The sequence below is a fragment of the Cupressus sempervirens genome, chromosome 2 (assembly GCF_028749045.1).
Source record: "Cupressus sempervirens isolate cs-2001-9-10 chromosome 2, ASM2874904v1, whole genome shotgun sequence".
Classification (NCBI taxonomy): Eukaryota; Viridiplantae; Streptophyta; class Pinopsida; order Cupressales; family Cupressaceae; genus Cupressus; species Cupressus sempervirens.
This window is the reverse complement of record NC_143119.1, coordinates 487,586,167-487,595,364: the sequence shown is the minus strand read 5'-3', so window position 1 is coordinate 487,595,364 and position 9,198 is coordinate 487,586,167. Positions and strand designations below refer to the sequence as shown.

Genomic DNA, 9,198 nt, shown 5'->3' with positions numbered 1-9,198 from the left:
CCACATTATTTAATAGGCGAGCAACTTAATATTGTGGTTTAGTGCAATCTGTCGATCTGGCCACGTGTCGACATCTCTTGCCTTGCCGCCAGAACTCACCATGTCATCATTATTGATATTTTGTTTAAAATGTTACACAAACCCCACGTCTTGATGACATCATCCATGGGTACAGGGCCCCCACCATCAATTTCTACCTTTACAAAAGGCCTTTGTCCTGTAGACACAATGCAATATGCAAAGAATAGCATTTAAACTATTAAAGTTTGTTTTTCCCAGCCAATGTGGGATTTTGCACCTAGAACACTCCATGCATCTTCTCAATCTCATCCTCCATGGGTGGCTGTATGTGTTCATTTATCAATGGCCCCTTTTTATGCGTGACCTTTTTCATGCAAAGGCGTGAGTCTGCTTTGCGACTGCCGTAAGGTTTGCTCAATGTTGAACTTCAACTTGTTTTGACCTGCGGCCTAATTTTATGGTCTGCGAGCTTCATTTTTCTTGTTGCCTTCTCTGAGGCTATGTGCTCAATGTGGGGACTCCCCTTTATCATTGTGGCTATTTGATGTGGGATCTTCTCTCAACTTTAGCTGGTGACTTTGCTTTCATACTATCTACTGCATAAACTCCTCTTCACTTTGCGTTAAATTCTTTTTAAAAAAATAATGTTGACTGTTCATTTGTGGTGCATGGGAGGCTTATAAGCTAGCGTTGATTGGCTTCCTTTTCATGTTGCAGGCTGCTGTTTTCATGTGTGGAGTGTTCTATTCACTTTGATCTCCTTATGAAACCATCCCCTGCTCCATATGGGTGTTGTCTTCATTACTGGCGGCATTTAGATTGTCTAATGCTAACGTGGGTTCCATATTCTTCAAAAAATGCTTCTTGTTTCTTTTCATGTGCCTGCTGCTTCATTTTAGCTATCGTGGGATGTCTTTTTTGTAGACACTGGCATCTCCATATATGGTGCCGCCCCTATTTATAAACATGAATTTCTTTTCCTTTCAGAGATGCACCTTCTTCTATATGGGACGTGGGCCATTCCCCTATGACTTGGAGTACTTTCATGCTTGCAAGAGCACCCTCTGTCTTTGTCTCATCCCTCAATAAATGTGTCAAAGAGGGGCTCTGTCGATTAAATTACTGGCAACTTGAGCTGAAGAAATGGTATCTCTCCATCACTATAAAATTTGATCTATGGTTTGGCCATACTTGCTCCTTGTCATCAAGAATCACAACTGCAAATTCTACTTCCAATACAACATCTAGGTCTTTCTGATGTCTACGTGTACTATCACCCTATGAGATGACCCTAGTTCAAAAATGGTTTCCTATGGGATCAAGAAACCTTGCCATTTTCAAAGCATAAGCTTGCTCTCCCATTGTATAGACATACATTTCATACATCTTACTTGCCTCCTCTAAAAACTCATGAACAAAGGGCATAAGTTTTATCCACATTTGCAACGAAATGTCATATTCCTTATACAAAGCACATGGAGCATTCTCTTATAACCTCATCCATATAGTTCATGTGTCAAACCTATTAGGAGATCCTCCTTTAATTAAAAACTCTCAATAATTCAAGACTATTAATAGCGATGCCCCAATTCCCAATACCTTCTCGGATTGACTGGAAATGAGTTTGAACATTGAACCATCAAATAAAACTCGCTTTGCCAGCATTTTGTAAACTATCAAATTGGTGTCAGGAGGTCCATTAACTGCCCTTAAAAACTAACCCAAACAACTGACTAGGCTCTGAAACCTGACACACTGAATCTCTATTCTGTATACTTTCACCTTGTTGAATCTAATCTTAAGAAGAATTCAGAGTCGCAAGATATTCACCATCAAAGTTGCCTTCTCAGAATTACCTGCAAGTAAATTTTTTAAAAAACAATAAACTGGGTTCAGATTTGGCCTGGAAAACTAGGCAAGTGAGCACATGGGGAAATGAAAACTGGCCGTTAAATCTCTGTCATGAGGTGAGTATGGATATGCAATTTGAGCTCATAATGAATAATTGGGTGCAAATGGCAAGCTTCTGAAGTTGGCTACCTAGATTTGCAGGACAGGAAACAATGACAACATAACAATTTTTTCAAATGGAATGACCCTGGGAAAGTATGCAAATGGATTCGTCAAGATTTGAAAACTAGCACACTTGGAGTATTTTTAGTATATAACACAAGGAAATAAACCATTCGATCTCACCTATCATGGACCAGGAGATATGACATCACAAATAGGGGTTCCAATCAATCTACAAATGCTGACACCAGTAAAAAGTTAAAAATTCCATTTGGAATTGCATTTGAAAACTGATCAAACGGATTTGTCATAAGCTAAAACTTGAAACATAATAAGTCTCTAATGTGTACAATGCAACGCAAAAAGAAATTCAAGATTTTGGTCAACTAGGTCAACGTTATAGCACGTCAAACAGGGCCTCCCAGAATTAGGTGCAAATTGCAAAATCATGAAAACAGTAACTGACAAACTTCGAGGGATTCAAAACATAGATAAATGGATTTGAAATGACTCAAAATCTAAAACATAGGTTCTTAGATATGGACACTAGATAATATCAAAGTGGCAAGTCATGACACATTTCTGGGTGCAAGATATTCAATGGCAAACATAGCCTCCTGTCACTGTTTGACACTTGGGAAAAAAGTAGATTTGAAACTAGCTTAGAATCGAACTTCACAAAATGACTCAAGATGACAATTGATCTTCATGGAACGCATAAATAGGCTGAATGGAGGGTGTTAGAAACATTAAACACCTCAGGGGCCGCATAGGTACAACCGGGTACAAAGTCATTTTAAGGCGTTAATAGGGCTCAAATTTTTAATGGTGCTCAAAATTGACCATGCAATTTTTAGTGCCAACAGTGGCTCTATCTAGGGATGCATGTCCCTTGCGGGCATGGCAAGATTTCAAATCTCTGAGAGAAGCAGACCACACTCCTAAACTCCAAAAACTCTCTTGAATAGCTTTTTGAAAGCAGGGAAACTACTCTAACTATGTAGACACAATGACCTTGGGCGACCGAAAAGTTTACAAAAATTCTTACCTCTGTCAAAAACCTGATTCTCATTTACATTATCTAGAGGTAAACTAAAATTCTCATTATCATTTGTTTCACCAATCAGATCAACATACTAAAACAAATTACTTGGAAAAACAAAATATTTTTCTTCATTCTCATAGTGCATATAAAATTCAAAGACTATTTCATCTTCATGCTCACTATGAGAAAAAGCATCAGCATGCTCATGACTACACAAACTGAACTAAGAATCAAAATCCAACGATGATTCATGTATGCTGATCGGAAACACAAAAAATTCAAAATCTACATCATTCACCAAGTTGCAAAGACTAAAAACTTGCAACTCACCTTGTGTCTCCGGCTGCAAAGAGTGTTTGGAATTTGATTGTTTCCTACTTGCATTCGTATCATTCACTAAATTAGATTCATCCTTCACTGAAACCTCTTCACACTCAAAACATTGATTAGTCACCATACATGAAAATTGATTCTGAAAGTGTTGATCTAAACTATGCTAATCATGATCATTTTCTTCATCAAACTGAATGTCGGAATACACCTTGAACTCATCTTTACAAGACTTATCAGCACATGAAGAAAATCTATAATCTGATTGACAATATTCACTGGTTTCCTCTTCATCATATGAAATATCAATACATTCTTCAGCAAGATAAACATAAAATGAATCTGAAACAACATTAACCTTCCCTTCATTCACATTCTCTACATCTAGCAAATCGTCATGTGCAAAAACATTTGAGGTACTGTCATCTACACCTCCAAAGTCTAACAAAGATTGTTTAGATTCTATCTCTTTTTCCATGTCAAACTTTGGGAAATTGATTTGACTGAATGAGAAAGTATTATGAGAGAACATATGAAGATCCTTAGAGATATGTGCTTTTCAAACTCACGAGCCAACAATTCTGAGATTTCATTGGAGCTCAAGAAGACTTCCTCACAAATCTTCTCCTAGCTATGATTGTCATCTGGGTAACATTAAGAGCTTGCAAAAGGAAGATCATTAGTGTAACAATCTGGAAAATCAAAATTATTGCAATATTCTTTCTTATCATGGAAATCACTGGATCTACTATTGTTACAACTTTCTTCAACTTCATATGTACTGTAACTTAATTTATCTTCTCTTTTATATCCATATTTTTCATGCTGATTTCTATTACTTGATTCATTAACATTTGAATCCACCTCTTCACATTCAGAAAATAGATTACCTTGCTCTATAGACTCATTATATTCATTACTACCTTGACTTTCAGCACACTCATTATCATTAGAAGACATGTCATGAAATCTATAATCACCACTTCCCATCTCCTCAATGTATTTTTCAATTTGGAAAATTATTTTTAACCTTATAGGTGCTAGCCAATCGATTGAATCGGGTACTAGAACATCAAGGAAAACACTAGGCAGTGAAGATTCCTTAGGTCTACAATGAAAAGGCATCTTACTGATTCCTGACTTAAGCCTTAAAAAACATTGTTCGACACTTAGACCTTGAGTATTTCCTACCTCAATTCTTATAAGATCTACAATCCTTTTGTAAACCATTGTATTCAACATAGCAATGTTATTATTCACAATTTCCAAACTCTCAGAATTTGGCAAACTAATCTTAGATTTGAGATCTGACTCCATTATAAAACAAAATTTCTACCTCTTCTTTCTAGTGCTGAAAATCACTTAATAGATGCAACTTCTATAAATACTTGATTTCCATGAAAAGAAATATGAAAATCAAAATACCTCCAGTGCTGATGCTGAACTTCGATCTGCTGATTTGGCACAGGTGCAAGACTGAAATTCCTTCACACCACTGATCAAACTTTGTAGAGCTACCACCTCTCTTCAAGAGGATAAAGAGATCACTGCTATGATCTAGTTTTTACATTTCAATTTCTTTATAACAACAGATTTCAAACAACACTTTAAAACTTATCAAGAATTTAGAATTCCTTTCCAAGAAACTATCAACAATTTATGATCTGCCCATACAACTGAAAGTCCTTCAAATTTTTGCAATGAAATAAACTAGGAACAAACTGGTATAGAGATTTGAGAGTTGCCACTCATAGTTTGTGAGAAATAAAACATAATTTGTCACTTGACAAATCTGAACTAGACCTTCAATGTAGGAAAAAACTTGCAGATCACTAACACCTTGAAAAGAAAATACACTTTATAAATCAAATTCTTGACTCTGAAACTTTCTCAACAGTATCTGCAAATTGAACTGATTGAAGATAGACCTATGACAATCATAGCACACAATTTTCATCCAATTTTACAACATACTGCTGATAATGAATAAAGCTCAACTGGGGAACATGAAACTTCAACAAGGAAAAGGAACACATCTTGCTACATATTTTCTATATCCAATCTATTTCATGGTAGAGATTTTGGTTCTTTATGAATGCAACTCCCCAACAGAGTCGCTATTTTTTTGATGTTTGAAAATGCTATCGGTTTTCAATTACCCTGATGAGAACAAAACACATCTAGGGGAAACTAACTCCCATTCTCAACATGCCCATTCAGACACCAAGCCAACTATAAGAGACGACCCTTCTTCTTCTTTAGGCTCTACAAAACCTAGGCGGGCAGACCTATAGATTCTTTATATGGTACTAGTTGTGAAAGCATACACTGAATCTAATATGAAGTAGATAAAACCCTTATTTCTCCTGATAACTCATGAAATAACATCAATCTACAGTAGCTAAATGCAGATCTAGGAATCTCACAAGCTAAGCGAGGGCATTCTATTATAGCTCTTCAACATGAAAGGGAAAAATGTTGATTATTGATGTTGATGTTCAACAAATCCTCAAACATGCAAAAAAACCTAATTATCCTATAACTGATTAGTGCCTAATCCATTGGGCAATTTCATGAATCCAAAACATACATCTGTGACATCAGGACATATTTTGTATACCTAGACATCAGATCTATCTAATCACCTTGTGATTCAGATGTATCAATGTTCATTCAGATCTCATTCTCACAAAATATCCTTCTCAACATAACTAGTAACCCTGTCAAACACATTAAGCATTTACTTGGCACTTTGTTCCAACAGAAAAATATATCAGACATACAACCTTAAGGGGAAGCAAATTGATCTCAGCCTTTGTTCCAGGACCACATAAGACTACAGATTACTGAGACAGGAGATGAGAACCTAAATGAAACTAATGAAATTACTATTCATATGTATTTATTTCCTTGAAATAATACAACCAAATGCATGAAATCAAAACATGAAACAACCTGACATATCAAAACTATCTATATTCTTTACATTTGCTGTTCACATGAGAGAAATATGCTAAAGAATGAAGGTGGAATCACAGTTCTGGATCCAAAGAAATAGTCTCACAGAATGACTGCAACTTTCCTACCGACAATGGTCTCACCGTAACAAAAATTGGAACCAAAATTGGAACCCCTCAAATGGAAGAAAGAAAGAATAATATAGGATAAAGATGAATTCCTAGATTGAACCTACAATCGACATGTGTCCCCTTAAAATTTCATCCCTTGCAACTGAAAAGACTCTCTCTAACCTCTCTATTCCATCGGATTTGATTTTCTATTTCATCATTACATTACAACTGCTTTGAAATATCTTTGCCTAATGATGAAATCCTTTTGCATCTAAAATATCTGTAACCTTATGCAATTCTGGTGAAATTGTGATTCAACTAATTTGAAAATAGTTAAAATCACCTCGAACCTCATTTTCATTGCCTTTTAACTGTATTCAGGTCATTTCCATGCTAGAAAACAATTTTGAATATTGACACCTGAATTCAGTTGCAATCTAGGAACCTGAAAGAAAACCTCATGTAGCTTGAACCAGCTACTACCTATGCAAAAATTGACTTCGAAATTAGATAGTTCGTCTTCTCTCGATTCTGGCCATACATAACATCACCTATTTTGCATCTCAAAAATCCACTGAAAGTCATTTTGAAAATGACTCCTTTGCTAGAAAACCATGGTTTGCACATTTGATTTTTTAAATTTTTCGAAAAAAAAAAAAAAACTAAAGTTCAAACTTTATATTAAATGACCTCTTTTGATTTAAAGAGAATTTGAACGTGCAAACTTGAAAACAATTTTAAAATCAAATTTTAAAATTATTTTATTTTTTCCAACCCTTCAATTCTGAGGTCAAACCTCTATTGACCCACGCCATGTGATACATTCTAATTGGCTCACCATCTATACAGTGACCATCCTACTTAGGGCCTAGTGCCACGTGGCATGATTTCGCATTCTCGCATTACTTATCGAATATGCATCTTATTTTTGCGGGGAAGCACCATTCGTCAGATCGTGACACATGTCATGCTCTGGTCACTTCTCGCTTGAACCTGCCACTATTCAACTACAACCTAGGCCCATTTCCACATGGCACCTAGGTGCATTCCCACATTATTTAACGGGCGAGCAACTTAATATTACGGTTTGGCGCAATCCGTCGATCTGGCCATGTGTCGACATCTCGTGCCTTGCCACCAAAACTCACCATGTCATCATTATTGATATTTCATTTAAAATGTTGCACAGACCCCATGTCTTAATGATGTCATCCATGGGTATAGGGCCCCCACCATCGATTGCTGCCTTTTCAAAAGGTCCTTTTCCTATAGACACAATGCAATATGCAAAGAATAGCATTTAAACTATTAAAGTTTGTTTTTCCCAGCCAATGTGGGATTTTGTGCCCAGAACACTCCACGCATTTGCTCGATCTCATCCTCCATGGGCAGCTGTATGTGTTCATTTATCAATGGCCCCTTTTTATGTGTGACCTTTTTCATGTAGAGGTGTGAGTTTCCTTTGCAACTATCGTAAGGTTTTCTCAATGCTAAAATTCAACTTGTTTTGACCTGCGGCCTAATTTTATGGTCTGCGGGCTTCATTTTTCTTGTCGCCTCCTCTGAGGCTGTGTGCTCAATGTGGGGACTCCCCTTTGTCACTGTGGCTATTTGATGTGGGATCTTCTCTCAACTTTAGCTGGTGACTTTGCTTTCATACTATCCGCTGCATAAACTCCTCTTCACTTTGCGTTAACTTCTTTTTTAAAAAATAATGTTGACTGTTCATTTGTGGTGCGTGGGAGGCTTATAAGCTAGCGTTGATTGGCTTTCTTTTCATGTTGCAGGCTACGATTTTCATGTGTGGAGTGTTCTATTCACTTTGTTCTCATTATGAAACCATCCCCTACTCCATATGGGCATTGTCTTCATTACTGGTGGCATTCAGATTGTCTGATGCTAACATGGGTTCCATATTCTTCAAAAAATGCTTCCTATTTCTTTTCATGTGTTTGTTGCTTCATTTTAGCTGCCGTGGGATGTCTTTTTTTTAGACACTAACGTCTCCATATATGGTGCCACCCCTATTTATAAACAAGAATTGCTTTGCCTTTCAAAGATGCACCTTCTTCTATATGGGATGTGGGCCATTCCCCTGTGGCTTGGAGTAATTTCATGCTTGCAAGAGCACCCTCTGTCTTTGTCTCATCCCTCATTAAATGTGTCAAAGAGGGGCTCTGTCGATTAAATTGCCAGCACCTTGAACGGAAGAAATGGTATCTCTCCATCACTATAAAATTTGATCTATGCTTTGACCATACTTGCTCCATGTCATCAAGAATCACAACTGTAGATTCTGCTTCCAGTACGACATCTAGGTCTTTCTGATGTCTACGTGTACTATCACCCTATGAGATGACCCTAGTTCAAAAATGGTTTCTTGTGGGATCAAGAAACCTTGCCATTTTCAAAGCATAATCTCGCTCTCCCATTGTATAGACATACATTTCATACATCTTACTTGCCTCCTCTAAAAACTCATGAACAAAGGGCATAAGATTTATCCACATTTGCAACAAAATTTCATATTCCTTATACAAAGCACATGGAGCCTTCGCTTATAACCTCATCCATACACTTCATGTGTCAAACCTATTAGGAGATCCTCCTTTAATTAAAACTTCTCAATAATTCAAGACTGTTAATAGCGATGCCCCAATTTCCAATACCTTCTCAGATTGAATGGAAATGGGTTCGAACACTAAACCATCAAATAAA

The 9,198-nt window shown here is 36.7% G+C and overlaps 1 pseudogene; it reads right to left on the bottom strand.

Moving 5' to 3' along the window:
- Positions 1 to 1,140: 1,140 nt before the first annotated feature.
- Positions 1,141 to 8,990, bottom strand: LOC149573145 (RNA polymerase II C-terminal domain phosphatase-like 4; annotated as a pseudogene).
- Positions 8,991 to 9,198: the final 208 nt, after the last annotated feature.